Raw genomic sequence first — 18,812 nt, forward strand, 5'->3', positions numbered from 1 at the left:
TTAATCACATCTTCATCTTCAAATTACACAGAGTAATTCAAAGCTTTGTTTTTCCTTTGTAGTTTGTGGTGTTCATTATAGTACTATTTATTTTGAGCTCCTGATCTTGGTTTCATTTGGATATGTTTCTCTTGGATGTGTTTGTAGTTATTTTTCTACTTCTTAATTTTGCTAGTATACTCAAGAGACTTGGGACATGGCTGCCTATAAATTAATATAAAAATCAACTACATTTGTGTTCTTTGTCATCTGCCAGAATGCCATTTGGAATCTTCTCTTGGAATATGAATCTCCCAAATACTCACCACAGTGGAATTCAGGTGCAAAGTAAACACAGCAGTTCTAGTATCAGCATCCATTTAGCTGGGGGGGGGGAAGTGGGGAATTTTTATTCCTGTTATTATTGCAAACAGATTGTTCACTGTGTGCTATATGACACGGAGGGAATGAGTGATTTAGGAATCTGTACTTTAAGTAATCAGGTGACTTGCACAACCTCAGTTTGGCTTGTTCACATTTGTGAAACCACAGCCAAAACTAGAAACGAAGCCCTCGCTATGCCAAAAGCAAGGGGCAATGGGTAGTTTTCTATTTTCTAATTTCCCAAGACCTTTCTCTTGCTGATTCTCACCTACACAGACATCCTGAGGAAATCGCTTCTTGGTAAGGGATGTGGCTACTTAAAAGAAACGCGAATAAAAACCAAAACAGAGCTGCTTTGACACTGTATATTCAGCACAACTAGTGGGATAGTGATGTCCATTGAGCCTCTGGCTCTCCTAGGCACATTGTGCCTCAGTGAGCTCCGCGAATCCTTTCCCGCCTGTAGTGTGGCTCTGGCTGCAGCCGCATTTCCACATCTGCTGTGTTCACACACACAGTTCGTGGTCAACAGATAGCTCGTCCTGGGCCTGGATTTTACATGTGTGCTGTTAACTAAAAGGAGGTCTTATTCCAGCTGGCAATGGTGGGTGGATTGCCAAATGCAGAATTTCATCTGAGCTGAGACTAACGTTATCTGAAGCACATTTGTGTTGGTGGGGGAAGACTGGAGTCACAACAGATAAATTGAAAGATTGTTTCATGATGGATTATATAAGGCACTGTTTTTTTTAAAAAGTGTTTTTTATCACACGAAGGCCGGAGTGATCACATAACTCCTGTTCAGGACCATCTGTCAAGTAAACTTACTCTCATCAAAAGACTAAGTTGCCAGAAAAATGGAGTGTCGGAAAGACGTTAGCATTAGGGGTTATATGTAATACTAAGCACAGTCCAGAGACTCTGAAGATGGCTGAGTGCCCTGTGCCTCCGACTGAGATCTTGTTTTATTGAAATCAAGTATAAGACATCAGAATGAACTGGCCAAATTTAACAAACAATTGTTTAATTGCCATCTCAAATTGTAAACCTCTTTGAGGTGATTTTGGGCTAGATGACAGAAAGAAGCGATCCAACATCCAGGGTGCTTAGATTTAGCTGCATGAAGATCGTGACGGAGCTATGGATGGACGGCAGTTCACTAGGTTTACACCGGAAACTCAGGGCCACGTGGTGGCTGTGATGATGGTGGAACCTTGAGGAGAAGACCAACTTTTATCAGAGTGGCTCTCTAAGGTTAGTGAGAGTGTCATGTCTTGTGCATTATTGGGTATTATAATGTTACACTAGCACTGAACTAGGCCAAATGCAATGTTGTTGAGTATTAAACAGCAGCATTAAAGAGCTGACATGATTTTAAAAGAAAGAAGAAAATACCTCAGTTATAAAGCTAACTTCTATTGAGAGCCTTAGAGTCAACTATGTGTAATTTAAAGTTTTCACAAAATGTTTCTCCTACACACATTCTATTCCATGTTTTCAAAGATCTGTCATTAAAATACATGTGGAAATTTGATCTTAATGTATATGCATGTCCCCAAACATACCATAGACAAAATTAATAAGTATGATTTTTCTTGTTTGCTGAAATTTTACAAGATAAATCTTGAGAGGGTCATTAACATGTTAAGATGACATTTTATTTTGCCTAATTGATTAAATTTAGAAGTAGAAAAACCTAATGATGATTACAAAAGAATTTTCATAGTCTGGACAAATTAAAATACATCTTCTTTCAGTAAATTGCATAAGTTCCTGGCCTAACACACTTTACCAACATTATCTTAATTATCTCAAATGCTCTATTCCAAATCAGCAAGAATTTCTCATTTATGTAATGATATTTAGGAACTCAAGTACAAAACACTAAAATATTTTATTTGATGAAAAACAAACAATTATTAGAGTTACAAAATGTCATTTGTTTTGACAATGAGGTGTTTTTGATTTGTTTGCTTTTGGATACCAATCCAATTTTCTTCTGACCTTGTGCTTGATGTTTAATTCAATTAATTGGTAATTTAAACTATAGGTCTATCTAAATATCCCCATAACTATATAAAGAGACTACTATTTTTTCTAAAAAATTCACTTCTTTTTATTGAATAATTTTCATACCAAGAATCGGATTATCCCTAGGGCCTAACAAAAGCCCTGAGACCTTCCTTCTCAGCAAAAGGCAAGCTCTCATTCCTCACTCCTGTCTTCTGGTTCCTACTGACTGAGAGAGATCCTATTTCAGGTCCTGGGACATTTTGCATGACTCAGTCAGGGGATTTAAGCTCAGATAAAGGGAGTCCAGTATTAATAAATCAAATCATTAGTGGCTTCAGAATCTTAGATAACAAATTTTAATGCCTAGTTTTATAAATCAGTAGGGTCTCACAAATTCCAACCTTCTCCTTAATTCAATCCCTGTAACTTTCACCACATTTGTATGTGGGGACTGACTTAGCAGACAGCTGTGACATAATAGAATGTCACTGGACAGAAGGATAGAAAACTGGGGTTTCTTAATAGCTCAAGTTCTGTCACTTAAACATTGATGGTTCTTGGGCAGGTCTCTGAACCTCTTTGAACTCAATTTTATCTCATAAAGCAAGAACACAGCTACCTACCTGGTATGGTTATGGTAAGGGTTAATTGTGTAGAGTGTTCAAAATGAAGTGCTGGGCAAGTAGTAATATTACTTGACTTTGTACAATGAATGACAAACAATATAAGATAACATCAAAATTAAAGCAAAAGATAGATATGTTTTCCTTAGCATCTATTATATCTAGTCAGTATATTGAAATTTCATTTCTACTTCAGCCTCAAAATCAACATTCTTAAATGATTTCTTAAATTGAGTTTGCTGCCAAAGTTGAGAAATGCTATCTTCTCTCTTTAGATGATCTAATTTCTAACCCATCTTCCTATAGCTAAGAATAAAATGATAAAACCTATCAAAACTTTATCGAGGATACTCAACTTGTGTTCCTTAATCTATCTACTATACTGGGCTTTAAGGCTGGAGTTGTCGAAGTGAATCAGGAAGAGGAAAATCCACAAACTTTTCTTATTTGCCTGAGCAATCAGTGTTCTGTGGGCAGAAGCTGGGATTCTCTGAGGCCAACTGAGACATCAGCATTAAATTCAACTGCAACTCTATCCAGCAAAGTTTTCATTTAGAATGGAAGGACAAATAAAGTGCTTCTCAGAGAAGACCAAATTCAAGGAGTTCATCATCATCAAGCCCTTATTATATAAAATGTTAAAGGGACTTCCCTAAGAAAAAGAAGATAAAAAAGATGAACAGTGAAAGGACAGCAAACTCACAGTTATCAACAACCACACCTAAAACAAAAGCAAATTAAGAGGACAGCTAGATCAGGAGTGAACCATAGAAATGAAGATCACATGGAGGATTAGCAACAGGGGAGTGAGAGAAGGAGAAGGGTGGGAGAAGGTACGGAAAATAAGTAGCATAGACAGTAGGTAGAAAATAGACAGGGGGAGGGTAAGAATAGTAGGGGAAATGCAGAATCTAAAGAACTTGAGACACGTGTTCATGAACTAAAGGGGGGGGATGGTGGGGGAGGGGTGTGCAAGGTGGAGGGGAATGGAGGGGGAGGAATAGAACAAATGTAATGGCATAATCAATAAAAAAATTTAAAAAAATAAATAAATTCAACTGCAACTCTTTCTTTGATATGAAATCTGGGCTAAAGAAAAGAGAGCCCTAGTGCACAGTTCATGGGAATACAGAATGGTGTAACCCTTATGGAAAACAATATGGAATTTCCTGAAAAAAAAACAAGAAATGGAACTGCTGTTTTACCTAGCAACTCCACTGCTGGGATTATACCCTAAGAATCCTGAAATGCCAATTCAAAAGAACTTATGCACTCCAATCTTCATAGCAGCACAATTTACAATGGCCAAGTGCTGGAAGCAACCTAAGTTCCCATCAGAAATGAATGGATTAAAAAGCTGAGGTACATTTACACAGTAGAATACTACACAGCAGAAAGAAAGAAGGATCTCCTACCCTTCGTGACAGCTTGGATGAAACTGGAGAACACTATGCTAAGAGAAATAAGTCAGGCAGTCAAAGACAAATACCATATGATCTCACCTACAAGTGGAACCTAATTAACAAAACAAGTGAGTAAAATAGAACCAGAGGTGGGGGAGAATAATGGGGGAAAGAAGGGGAAGGGTCATCAAGGAACACCCATGATGTGGAAGACCCATGGACAAGGACGACTTTGAGGGGAGGATTGAATGTGGAAAGTGGGGGGTGGGTAGGGCAGGGGAGAGTAATGGTGGGAAGGGGAGTGGGGACTACAGTGATTAAACACCAATAAAAAATATGGGCTAGAGGTCCTAAGCTTCTAGGCCACTTGGTGGTGTTCGGTGATAGGTTACATTATAGAAAATAGACCCATTACTTTAGAGGCAAAAGAATGGGATTATTCTTTCTTAGGTTTAGGGTGGGCTGGTCAGACAGAAAAACAGGAACAGGAGAACCAACAGGTGGAGGGCAGCAGCCCCCTTTTGTAAAGGTCTCCTGCTGCACCATAGCTATCACCTTGGCGAGAACACATTATACATGTCCTCTCTTTAGAGTGCACCCTGACAGTGCAACACTCAGAGTCTTTGGCTCTCAAGTGCCTCTTAAAAAGAGTACATTTCCTATTATGTTCCTTTAGAATACCATCCTGCAGTTGACTCATGAGCCTACAGCTCTGTCATCCCTTCCAGGAATGTCCAGGTGGTATGTCTGCTATCAGATTACATTTGCTTAAGCCAACAAGTTTAGTTGAATACACAAAACAACTATAGCTGAGTTTTTAAGAAGATAGCATTTTTTCCCTGTAATCTTATACTCTACTAGACGCAATCCATGTAGAGAAAATGCAGACATTTTTCTTCTGACATTTCAATACACAGCAAAGCAATTTCATGAAAACCAGCTGCTGGCTGGGTTACAATTTATGAACATGTTAGTCAATAACCTTAGCTTTTTTTGCATGTGTGAATGAATATTGTTTATGGATTCCTCTGGGCACATTCTACCATGCCAAAAACTAAACTGGAAGAAAAATGTACTTGCTCTCCTTTGGAAACTTGTAATAAAATGCTAAATGAGAATATTAAATTTGATATTTGCAGGTAATTGTTGTGCTGAAAAAATTATTCAAAACTTTTTCTATTTTTTGGCATCAGGAAACTAGGAAGATGAATCTGAACCCCTCAAAAAACCTTCCAAACCCATAGTCTTCTGGCTGTTCTTTCACTACTTCAAAACTGTCTCTTGACAGAAGAGCAGGTCCTAAGAAACTCTTTAATTTATTTTTACTCTATCACATACAGTAAGCTTATTTATATAGTTTTTAAAATATACTAAGGAGTATACAGTGTTTATAACGTTTCTTTCCTTCTTTCACCCCTTTCTACCAATTTTACTTCACTTTGCCTTTGCTTTTCAGTGAGTTGAAGGAGGGTAAACTGACAGCCGTTACTTCTATTTAGTGCTCGAGAATCTTTCTGGAGAAAGTTCTGGTTCCATACTGCTCTGTTTGGCATTTGCTATATATGTTGAAATAGAAGAATATGAAACAGCTATTGTTCAAATTCAGTAATCCCATTCCTAATATCCTGTGAAAACTATTACAAACATATAAAGCATAAGTTACACTTTATCTAATGCAAATTATATTCTGCAAAGTCACTGAAATTCATTTCACTCTTATAGTTCCTGTAGAATAATTTCCAAGATATATTGTTAAGTCTCATAGAAAGCAGATCAATGTTTGTCAAGTCCTAGATATGCGAGGAAAGCTGACTTCAAAGTGGCATGAGGTAACTCTTGGGGATGATGGAGATTTTTTATATTTTTATTATGGTGGTGATTATATAACAGTAGAGTAAGTTTATAGAACCATACCATAAAACAGGTTCAGTGCATTGCATATAGATTATAGCTTAATAAATTAGGAATAAGGAGAAGGAAATCCTAGAACAGAAAATGACCCTACTGAGGTAAGAAACGCAGAAAATAACACAAATCATCTTGAGTTGTTCTACGTCAGTGCCTGTGTCTGTACAGCACCCACAGTCACACTCCACCCACCTCCACCTTTACTGGCTGATATACAGAGAGCCAACACTGCTGTCTCTGCCTCGACTTCCATTCACACTCAACTATAGGGAATGGTTCCGCATGGTGTGGGGAGCGTAGCCCAGCCCCTGATTTGGAAAACCAATGGGGAGTGAGGTCGGCACATAGGACCCAAGCCCACGGATAGCTTTTCCCGTGGGGAATCAGGCCTGCATTGTACCTAGGCTGCTATGAGGCTTGCTTTAGCTAAAATTCCCTCACCCTGGATTGAGGCAGCATATGTTTACTGCATAACTTTAAAGTAATTTCTAAAAATCTGTGCTAAACCTCCCAAGTATGGAGTGTAACCAGTTCAACCACTTTTCCCCTTGATTTGCAAATACCCTTTTTCTATGAAGTAATTAGCAACATTCTTTCCTTTGTTTTCTGAAAAGGTAATCACCTACAGTGAACCTGTGCATAGTAAATGAGGACCATCCTCAATGTAATGTACCCAGAAAAACAATAAAAGCCTGTTCAGGCAGGAGTCGGGGCCCTCTCTCTCACTCAGAGAGTGGCCATGCTATCCCTTTTTCTGCACAGGACTTCTGTAGTCCATGTGAATTTGTTTGTTGCATCCACAACACATGGACCCTGCATGCCAGGGTCTGCATCACTTAACCTCTGTCATTTTCTTTATTTGGGGACAGTATTGCAGGGTGTTTAAACATGGATCTGGAATAAAAGTGCTTGAATTCAAATCTCAGCTGGGTCACTTACTAGCTGTATAACCAGGGCAAATCACTTATTTTCTCTGTATCTCCATTTTATCTGTAACAATAAATTCCATGGACTTATTATAAAAATAATTGATTTAACATTTATTAAGGTGTTTGACACAAATCTTGAACCTAATAAGCCCTATATAAAATTTTACTGTTACTGTTATTATCTATATCTATAAATGCATAAAATGATTTGTGTGGGTTAGCTCTGGTGAGGACTATGGTGCTGGGAAAGGTGAATATACATATATATATTTAATAATCAACACATCATTTATGAATTCAAATGAAAGAAATGAGCAAGCAATATATACATTTTTTATTGTGGTATATAGATTTACTTTTTGGTAATAGAAACTTTCTGTGGTTTTGTGCTTTGACCAGCTAGCCTCAGTTTTCCTGGAGGGCAGAAAGCCAGCTTAATTTTATCTGCACATAATGCCAACAGGACTGGGAGGATGAGAGCTGCCAGACAGTACAGTTCTCTTTTGGGATAGCCTCTAGTAAGGCTGCTGTAGCTGCTGCCCCCTCGCTTTGGAGGTGGTTGTTTCTATCTAGTCAGGCCCTTTTTGCTAAGTCCCCGAGGGCTTTACAGTTTTCACCAGAAAGAGGGACTCCATCCTTTTACACATTTGGATACACACCCTTCTGAAGTCCGAGAGTCTCTGGGGGTAAAAACCTAAACTGAGCTAGATTAGCCTAGGTACATAATCATATGATGGGGAATATTTGATCTGGAAGAAACTTTCTCCTGGAAAACACCAGATTGTAGAAAGCCTCTTTGGGACAAAGGTGGGAGAAATTCCCTTTGGTTTAATGCTGATGTGCTGATGAGCTAAGGAGGTGGGAACCTGAGTATTTTTGGCAAAAGAAAAGATGAATTATTGGAGGATAATTAGGCAGTCTTAGGTGAGAGGTTAACTGGATCACATTGTCTTCACGTTGCTCTAGTTAATTTATTTGTGGAACACTATCATTTCTTTATATTCCTCTTTCTTAGAAGTCTTTTTTCCCCCATTGGGATTGTGAAAGTAGGAAGAGTGGCCTGGCCATGTGCTCTTACTGGTCACACTCCGAATATGAAATTCTTGTGTAAAGAAGTTTGACAGTTTGACTTAATAGATGATGATTCAAAGGTAAGCACAGTTGATCAAAGAACTTGATGTGATGAGTGGGTTCAAACCCTGTATGGCCATAATTGAAAGAGTGGCCTGGGTTCCAAAGATGCACATGTTCAATCATATTGCCCTGCCACTGGCCATAAGGTAGCACAGTTAAATCGTATGTGTCTTCAGTGGGGGCTGTGGGCCCACCGATGAATGTTGCTATAAACTCCATTGAGAAAGGAGGGAAGGTTTGCTTTCTGACTGCAGCAGAATTGTATCTGTTATATAATAACTAGGCCACAGGTGAGGCAGCACAAAGAATTAACACACGAGTAGAGTAGTTGACTTCTAGGAATTCAAAAGACTTTCATATCTTCTGCATTCAAAGTCTGAGTGTCTTCACTGCCTTCAAAATAAATCATTCTTATTTCTAGAAATAATTACCTAAATCTATTAAATGTGCCAAACTTTGCCTGAATGTGGAAAATGTAATATGTCTGAACAAGCAGAAAATATTCTTTTGAACTAGGGTTGCATATGTTTTTAACTTTCCTGATTTGACTGAAGTTTATCCCATTTCAGCCAATGGATGGCTGGACGTGTCAGCTGAGAAGGAATTGAGTGGAAGTGGCCAGATGACATAGTCTGTCTTCATGAATGAGAATTATCTTTGAAAACACGGAACTGTTAAGTAAGGCTAATGTAATTATACATTAAAAGGACACCCATAAGTACTAACAATTAATTCTCATTAAAAGGATTTTTATCTCATATTTTAAGTGCATTTATATTTTTGTTGAGGCCTTAATGATGAGTCCAAAATCTCTATTTTTTTATTGCATCTAAGCCATTCAAACATTAGTTAGGGTTTTGTTGAATTACTAATCAACAAAATAAAGTAAATGACTCCTAAGTTTCTATGCAGGTTAACTGAACAGTTAGCATAAGCGTTTGCTAACACAGGTTGAATTTTTATAACTGTCTCAGAATTTATTTATACATTTGGGAACTTGTGGGAGACTCTCACCCTAGAGCCATCTCCTGGCTTTTAAGATAATCACCTAGTTTGATAACACAAAACTATTTTTCCCTTGAGGTGATTTATTTTGTGTGTTTATTTTATTCTTATTTTTGATGGCTCATGTAAAATGTAGCAAATCATCAAGAACTCAAAAGGATGTGCTTTCTGTCAATTCACAGCTAGCATGGAATTGGTTGAAATTTGAGCTCATTCATTTGACCTTCATGTAACCCTGACCTGGGAGGACAGAATATCTCTAGGGGTGGGAGATAATTTAATTTCCATGCATGTCAAGTCCTCTGTTTCTTCTGTGTGGAGGCTGCAGAGAAGTGTCAAATTCTGCAGAGTCAGGTGTTCTGTGTTGGAGATGTGGAATACATTCTCCAGGGGTTAGAGCTCAGACCACCAAGTAGACTTCATTTTAGGGCCTTAGGGGAGCCCTGAAACCATTTGAGAAGACGGAAAATATTTCTTTACCCTGTAAACTATTCATCTTCCATTTCACTTTTAACATGCGCACTCATGATAGCATCAACAAAGACGGTTCCAAAGGCCACACTTAGAACATCTACGTTTATTATTTTAAAAATTCCCCCTGAAAACAATGGTTGAAAATTCCAATGTGTCAGACACTGGAACTTGAGTTTCTAATGTGTTCCCTGTGTTTTCTTCCCCCGCAAAATGGTAACACAATGCTCACAAAGAATAAATGCGGGAAACTATGCAATATCTACAAGATAAGGCTCCTTCCACTCAGCTACCTGAATTTCCTTTTTTCCCATAGATCTCTGACTCATAGAATAGTTTATGATCCTGTAAAGCAATGAAAATTTCCAGAAAGGTCAAAGTTTGTGGCCTAACATGATTCAACACTTTTGTGATTCTGAAATCATGGTTTTGTAGCTCAGTATAAGGTAATCTCACCTTTGTTTCATACAGCACAACTTTCTGTGGAACATCAAGGTCATTATTTTATTGACTTCTCTCTTCTTGCAAGTGAATTATAGTAGCAAAAGAGGAAATTATTTTAGAATGGCTACTGCATGAGTCATGAATGAAGAAGATGTGAAGAATAACTTCAGCTGAGAGACACTTTGTAAAGCTCCTACTGGCTTGGCCATGGTCAATTCTCTCTCTCTCTCTCTCTCTCTCTCTCTCTCTCTCTATATATATATATATATATATATACACACACACATATATATACACACACGCACACATATACTTACACACATATATGTATATGAAATGTATATATGTGTATATACATACATATATGTGTATATATTTGTGTATATGTGTATACACATATGGATATGTGTCATATATATATATGAAATCCAAAGAGTAAGACTAAATACTTTACTGTAATACTACCTTAGCAGGGGTGTAGTTTAATTCAGGTATGTTAAATACTATAACAAACCTGAGGAAGCTTAAATTAAGAGTACATATATTTTTAATTTTTTAAATTTAATTGTTCAAGTACAGTTTTCTGTCTTTTACTCCCATCTCAGCAAACCCCACAGGTGCTCCCCACCTCCCTCCCATTTCTACCCCCCTTAGTTGTTGTCCATGTGTCCTTTATACTAGTTCCTGTAACTCCTTCCCCTTTTTCTCCTGAAATTCTCTCCCCTCTCCCCTCTGGTCACTGTCCCCCTGCTCTCTATTTCAGTGTCTTTAGTTATATTTTGCTTGTTTGTTTGTTTTGTTGTTTAGCTTCCTGTTAAAGGTGAGATAATATGGTATTTGTCTTTCAACACCTGGCTTATTTCACTCAGCATAATGCTTTCCATTTTTATCCATGCTGTTGGAAAGGATAGGAGCTCCTTCTTTCTTTCTGCTGCATAAAATTCCATTGGGTTTAATCTCCAAAATATACCAAGAACTTACACAACTCCACTCTAAGAAGACAAGCCACCCAATTAAAAAGAGGGCATAGGACTTGACCAGACATTTCTCCAAGGAGGACATACAGAAGATCCAGAGACACATGAAAAGATGCTCAATGTTGCTATCAGAGCGATGCAAATTAAAACCACAATGAGATACCACTTTACACTGGTCAGAATGGCCATCATAAACAAAGCAACAAACAACAAGTGTTGGAGAGGTTGTGGAGAAAAGGGGACCCTAATCCATTGCTGATGGGATTGCAGACTGATACAACCACTATGGAAAACAGTATGGAATTTTCTTGGAAAATGAAAAATGGACCTCCCTTTTGATCCAGCAATTCTACTGCTAGGATTATATCCTAAGAACCCTAAAACACCAATCCAAAAGAACCTATGCACCCCAATGTTCATAGCAGCACAATTTACAATAGCCAAGAGCTGGAAGCACCCTAGGTGCCCATCGGTAAATGAATGGATCAAACAATAATGGTACATATACACAATGGAATTTAAGAGTATATTTTCTGCTCTTGTTGAAGTTCAGTGCAGGACAGAGGGACAGAGACTGCTCTGTGTGGTTACCCCAGAACCTCAGTTCTTCCATACTGGCCCTACATCTCTCATATGTGGCTAGTAGTTCCTCCATCTTCAATCAAAGAGAAAAGAAAGCATGAGGAAGACACACTGGTATTAACTATCTACGAGCAAAGGTAAAAAAAAAACACAAGTCTACAAAACAATATATAAATTTGTACCTAGAAAAAGGGCAAGTATTCGGTGATAATATACCAATCTCTGTTACAGCTAGCAGTTAGCATTGGAAGTAAAGTATGTTGGGAAGGATGAGCTTTTTCCTACAGGTTTGGGGTGGGTTTGATGGTGCTGGGGAAATAAATGGAAAATATGTTGTGTTTGTTTTATGTCTCTCCAAAACTTGGATGTGTGCTACAAACTTTACCTCTAAGCTAAATTGTGGTTATTTGGAGGTGGCAGAATTTTTTTTCATCTGTGGTAATCTTTCTACACTGCAGCAAATATTTTCTGGTCAGGTTCATGTAAACTTTTTCCCACTGATCTTTCACTAAACGTTGATGAAGTCTTTGCATTCTTTTTAAAAACTTTATTAAACTTATTGTGGTGACATTGGTTAGTAAAATTATATGTTTCAAAAGTATAATTCTACTTGGTAAACTTATTCTCTCTAATATCCATAGGAACTGACTTCCAGGAACAAGGTCTGGAGCTGGATGGAGACTAAGCCTCTCCATACATTGCATGGATTTGCATGCCAGAAATAAGATATTTTAGTGCAACAATCTTCTTGTGAATGTACAGACATACAAGTTAAGGTTCAGTTAAGACCCTTTTACTGAAGAGTCCTTGAGGAAGACACAGGCATTTACTAAAGACTTTCAATTAAAAATAGTAACATTTATAGGCAATGAGCACCTGCACCCAGACCTGGCTCTTTCAAAGGGTCCTGAGGCGGATGTGAGTGAAAAATGTGATAACGCGTTCTGATTTCAAGTAGGAAATACTAACGTCCCTAACTGTACATAAATGTTGTCTTCTTTTTGAATCTTAAATTTGAAATTGCATAGATTCCTTCTTTCATTATTTCATGATTTAATGTACCGCAGAAGATTCTTAGTGACACTCTACACAGTGTCACTGGAGAAATGTTTTAATCCTTTGATTTTTGCTTGTTAAAGTCATTAACACTTGACATTAGTACGTTGACATTACACACGCAACATGACACACATGTCGACATTAACAAATGTCAACAACTGAACCTAAAAAATAAAAACAAAAACAAACCAATCAAATAACTAGAACAGGAACAGAATCACAGAAATGGAGATCTCATGGAGGGTTATCAGTGGGGAGGGTGGAGGGAGAATGGGGGAAAAGGTAGAGGCAATAAGAAGCATAAATGGTAGGTACAAAATAGACAAAAGGAGGTTAAGAATAGTATAGGAAATGGAGGACCCAAAGAACTTACATGTATGACCCATGAACATGAACTGAGGTGAAAGAATGCTGGTGGGAGGCAGGGTACAGGGTGGAGGGGAATGAAGAAGAGGAAAAAAATGGGACAACTCTAATAGCATGGTCATAAAATATACTTAAAAAAGAATTTGAGGTGGGGTCTATGGGTCGGGGTGGGCTGGGATGGGAGAAACAGACAGAAAAATAACTAAATAAAATTTAAAAAATAAACACTCACACACATACATACACAAAAGAATTTGAAGATTCATTTGTAAGGTGCTGGCAACGTTAAGGTCTGTTTAGAGGCACCAGACTCTCTATTTATTTTAATTGCAGTTTTCAGACACCAGGAAAAGTGTTGTGATGTTGTTGATGCTCTTGGAAAAGTCACCTTCAGCAACAATACTTATGCTTTGTAAGCTAATCTGGCTGCTTTTTTTCCCCATCATAAACATGGGAAAGCAGTCATGTGCCTTCATGTGGACCCTAGCACATGGTTTTTGGAAACTAACTACCTTTCCTTTTTGGAGTATGAGTTTACTTTTTGCATGTGTTGATAGTAAATCCGTACTGAATATTGAGTTAAAAACACTTTTTTAAAAAAGTGTCAGTAAATGATAAGCATTTATACTTAATTAAAAATCCAAAAATTCAAAGCAAAAGACTTGTTATTTTAAAAGTTTTTATATCTAGCCTATTTTAATTCCCAATTTGATTATTGAAAAACACAATATTTATAAAGGCAATATATCTCAATGAAGTTAAAAAGTGTCATTATTTAGAAAAACTCATTCATAAGAACCAGGAAATAAAAACAAAACAAAACTAAAAGTTTATTTTAGAGAAAAATTTTTTCATAAAAATGTCTTTGCTCAGTTTGAGTCACTTCCTTAAAAATTAATAATATAGTTGCAGAAGTAAACACATTTTGGTTTCTGGGATTTTTATATTTGTTTAACAATCCTTTCAAGATACCATAAACTCACACCTCAGATACATCCTTGACAATTGTAAAATGGAAAACTACTTAATTCCTCGGCCACTGCATGGCAAGGAGGTAAGTAATTCCCCCCTTCTCCTCCGGTCTCACCCTCCACCTGGAGGGAAGCTCCAGCTCCACATTGTATCAGGAGTCACACAGTGTTAATGTGTCACCAAATCTATCCATGTGAATAATATTTGGATGAAAATGTTTCTATTATTTTCCACTGTAACAAAGCAAAGTCAGCAGGATACTCAGGAAGGAAAACGGGCCGAGGAACACTGGGTTATGCAGACTCTATAAGCCTTCACAGCAAATATTCTAGTTCTTGCTATTGGTGCTCAGGATGATGAAGAATTTGCTGCCAAAGCCCACTTTTTAAATAGTCAAATGGAACTTTGATTTACAGGGTGTAACTTGCTCGATTTCACATGTTGTCTTTTGGTGTGCTTCCTGACACTTTGGTCAGAGGTAACATTTCATTCCAGGTTTTTCAGCCTTTCTTCATGAGGCAGACACCCTTATAAAAGCCATGTGACTCATATTTTCTATTGTAAAAAGCACTTACCATCAAATGCTGTGAAGTGTTCATCCAAACACTTCCAAGTTTATTACCACCATGTAGAGGCCCAGAAATGCATCTTAATGCAATACAGTGACTTTACTAGCCTTTCAACAGCCTTTGGATGAAGTAACTGTTCGGATTACTGCCCTGCGCTATTATTGATTAAGCTTAAACTCCAGAAAGGAATTCTGTCATTTCTAAGACTACATCAATAATTAAAACAAGTGTGCTTAAGTAAATTACTATATTATCTAGAAATGCAAGAAAAAGTAATTGTGTTCCTTTGACGTGTGTGTTGTACTTGAGGTTATTTCTGTATACCTTTATTGAATAATTCTTAATTATAAGGCACCATACTCTAAGTCTTCCTTAAACGACACATGTTATTTTTAGATGTGTTTTAGAATGTAAAAGTGAATGGGCTTAAATGTGAACAGGTACACATAGTAAGAATTTCCTCGTATAGGTACTACGAGATGCCAGGGCAAGTGGCCTTGACACACATGGGATTTCTTATTTTGGTACAAGGAGGATGATATTGATGGTGATGTTACAGGACTGTTATAGTGGAGAGGTAGTTGTCCATGTAACATAACTGAGCAACTATCTCGCCTGGAACTAAGGAAATGATATTTTGACTTAGCTCTTTACTAGTCCCATGTCTTTGGAGACAGCCTTGTAAATCACACTCAAATTAGGTAAACTGTATTTTTCCCGGGAATTTCACCTCCTTAGAAATCTGAACATCATTGAGACAAAAGTTTTGACTATAGAAGGAGTGTATGACTTTAACATAAACAGTGATGACACAAATTGTTAAAGATTTTGCTTATCTTAGTTCAATTATCAATTCAAATGGAGACTGAAGCCAAGAAATCAAGAGAAGGGGAAGACTTGGCAGGGCAGCCATAGAAGAATTGTGAAAGATCTCCAGGAGCGGAGATGTGTCATTAGAGGACACAGCTAAGATCACTTGCACCATTTTTCCCAGTTATTATGCACAATTGTGAAAACTGGACAGAGAAGAATGCTGATAGGAAAAAATTTATCTGTTTAAAATATGGTACTACCTTTCACAACAGCCTGAATGGAACTGTAGAGTATTATGCTAAGTGAAATAAGCCAGGCAGTGAAAGACAAACACCATATGATCTCACTTTTAAGTGGAACCTAATCAACAAAACAAAAAGCAAGCAAAATATAACCAGAGACATTGAAATAAAGAACAAACTGACAGTAACCAGAGGGTTGTGGGGAGAGTATAATGAGGGAAAATAGGGGAAGTGTCATCAAGGAACCTGTATAAAGGCCCCATGGACAAAGCCAACATGGGTTGGATTGAGGGTAGGAGGAAAATGGAGATAACTGTACTTGAACAACAATTTTTAATATATTTTATTGATTATGCTATTATAGCTGTCCCATTTCCCCCCTTCATTCCCCTCCACCCTGCACACCCTCTCCCACCCACATTTCCCCCCTTGAGTTCATGTCCATGTGTCATAGTTCTTTAGCTTCTATATTTCCCATACTGTTTTTGCCTTCCCCCTGTCTATTTTCTCCTTACCATCTATGCTACTTATTCTCTGTACCTTCCCCCTTCTCTCCTCCTCCCACTCCCTCATTGACAACCCTCCATGTGGTCTCCATTTCTGTAAATCTGTTCCTCTTCTAGTCATTTGCTTTTATTTTTAGGTTTAGTCATTGATAATTGTGAGTTTGTTGTCATTTTACTGCTCCTAATTTTTATAATCTTCTTTTCCTTAGAGAAGTCCCTTTAACATTTCATATAATAAGGGCTTGGGGGTGATGAACTCCTTTAACTTGACCTTGCCTGAGAAGCACTTTATCTGCCTTTCCATTCTAAATGAAAGCCTTGCTGGATAGAGTAATCTTGGATGTAGGTCCTTGCCTTTCATGACTTTGAATACTTCTTTCCAGCCCCTTCTTGCCTGCAAGGTCACTTTTGAGAAATCAGCTGACAGTCTGATGGGAACTACTTTGTAGGTGACTGTCTCTTTATCTCTGGTTGTTTCTAGGATTCTCTTCTTCATTTTAATCTTGGCTAATGTAATGATGATATGCCTTGATGTGTTCCTCCTTTGGTCCACCTTCTTTGGGACTCTCTGAGCTTCCTGGACTTCCCGGAAATCTATTTCCTTTGTCATATTGGAGAAGTTCTCCTTTATTATTTGTTCAGATAACTTTTGCACTTGTTGCTCTTCCTCTTCTCCTTCTGGTACCCCTATAATTCAGATGTTGGAGCATTTAAAGATGTCCTGAAGGTTCCTAAGCCTCTCCTCATTTTTTTGAATTCTTGTTTCTTCATTCTTTTCTCTTTGGTTGTTTCTTTCTTCCTTCTGGTCCACTCTATTGATTAGAGTCTCAGTTTTCTTCCCATCACTATTGGTTCCTTGTGCATTTTCCTTTATTTGACTTAGCATAGCCTTCATTTTTTCATCTAATTTGTGACCAAAATTAACCAATTTTGTGAGCATCCTGATCACCAGTGCTTTGAACTATGCATCTGATAGGTTGGCTATCTGTTCATCACTTAGTTGTATTTGCTGTGGAGCTTTGATCTGTTCTTCAGTTTGGGCCAATTTTTTTGTCTTGCCATGCCTGTTATGTAGTGAGGGGTGGAGCCTTAGGTGTTCACCAGGGTGGGGCAACCCTCCTCACTGGGTTGTGATGCTTATGTGGGGGCAGGGTCCAAGAGGGAGCAATGGCGCTTGCTCTGCTCTCTGTTGGATTTCAGTTTCTTCCACCATTTTCCCCAAACAAACTGAGTCTTTCTGGTGCTGATTCCTGGGTGGGTGGGCTTTTATTCATTCTAGGACCCTGTGGGTCTCTCCAACAAACTCTCATGTGAGGCTGGGAGTCTTTCCCAGCGTGTCAACCCCCACAGGTGTTTTCAGTTTGTGTTTTGAGGCTTTATTTCCCTCTGCTGGGACCCTGGGTTGCACAGTCTGTCTGGCGCCCCAGTTTTGCCTGGTTTATCTGCAAGAGAATGTGGGACTGCTTGGTCAGCCAGCCAGCTGCCTTGTGCCTAGTGCCTCGTTTCCCAATCGCTGCCTTGCTGGGTCTGCCTATTGCTACCCCACATCTAGTGTTTGCCAGCCACCACCTGTGTGCCCAGTGTGCCCTTTGTGCCTGGTGCCACCCCTTTTTGTGCCTCAGCCCCTCTCCTTCCAACTGCTTGACTCTGCTCTGCCTACTGGTGTAGATGAATGTGTCTATTTTGTCTCCTTGGTTGTCCAACTTTCATACAGTTCAATTTTCTGTCAGTTCTGGTTATTATTTTGTTTCTAAATTGTTGCTGTCCTTATTTTGGTTGTGCAAGGAGGCACAGTGTATCTACCTACACCTCCAACTTGGCGGAAGTCCTCGAACAGCAATTTTAAAAAGGAGTTATTATAAATATATGCAAAAACTAAAAGAAATTATGAATAAGTAATTAGGGAAAGTATGAAAATTATGTCTTATAAAATTGAGAATATCAGTAATATCACTGAACAGAACATCTAAATATTGATTATGATATGAAAATTGTAAAAAAGCAGTAAGTAGAAATTCTGGAGTTGAAAAGTACAGTTACCTAAAATAAGAAAGATGAAAATATGGTATTGCAGGAGAGCTCCAAGGACACCCTGGAGAATCAGAAAGGTAAACAAGTGGGGTCTAGAGCAAATTAGTCCTCTACAACATCGCTGGGGGCAAAAATGACAAAAATAAATCTGTCCTACTTTGGGCACATTGTGAGAAGTCAGAGTTATTTGGAAAAGACCACAATGCTGGGAAAAAAAATGATGGAAGGCAGCAGAAAGAGAGAGACCAAATATGAGATGAATTGACTCCATAAAAGAAACCACAGACAGGAGTCTCCAGGAGCAGAGCAAGCCTGTTTAGGACAAGACATTGTGGGCATCACTCATTGGTAGAATTGTCAGGAGTCAGAGCTGACTCAACAGCATGTAACAAGCAGAGAAAA

This window comes from Artibeus jamaicensis, unplaced genomic scaffold, assembly GCF_021234435.1.
Source record: "Artibeus jamaicensis isolate MK-2021 breed Jamaican fruit bat unplaced genomic scaffold, CSHL_Jam_final scaffold_3222, whole genome shotgun sequence".
Classification (NCBI taxonomy): domain Eukaryota; kingdom Metazoa; phylum Chordata; class Mammalia; order Chiroptera; family Phyllostomidae; genus Artibeus; species Artibeus jamaicensis.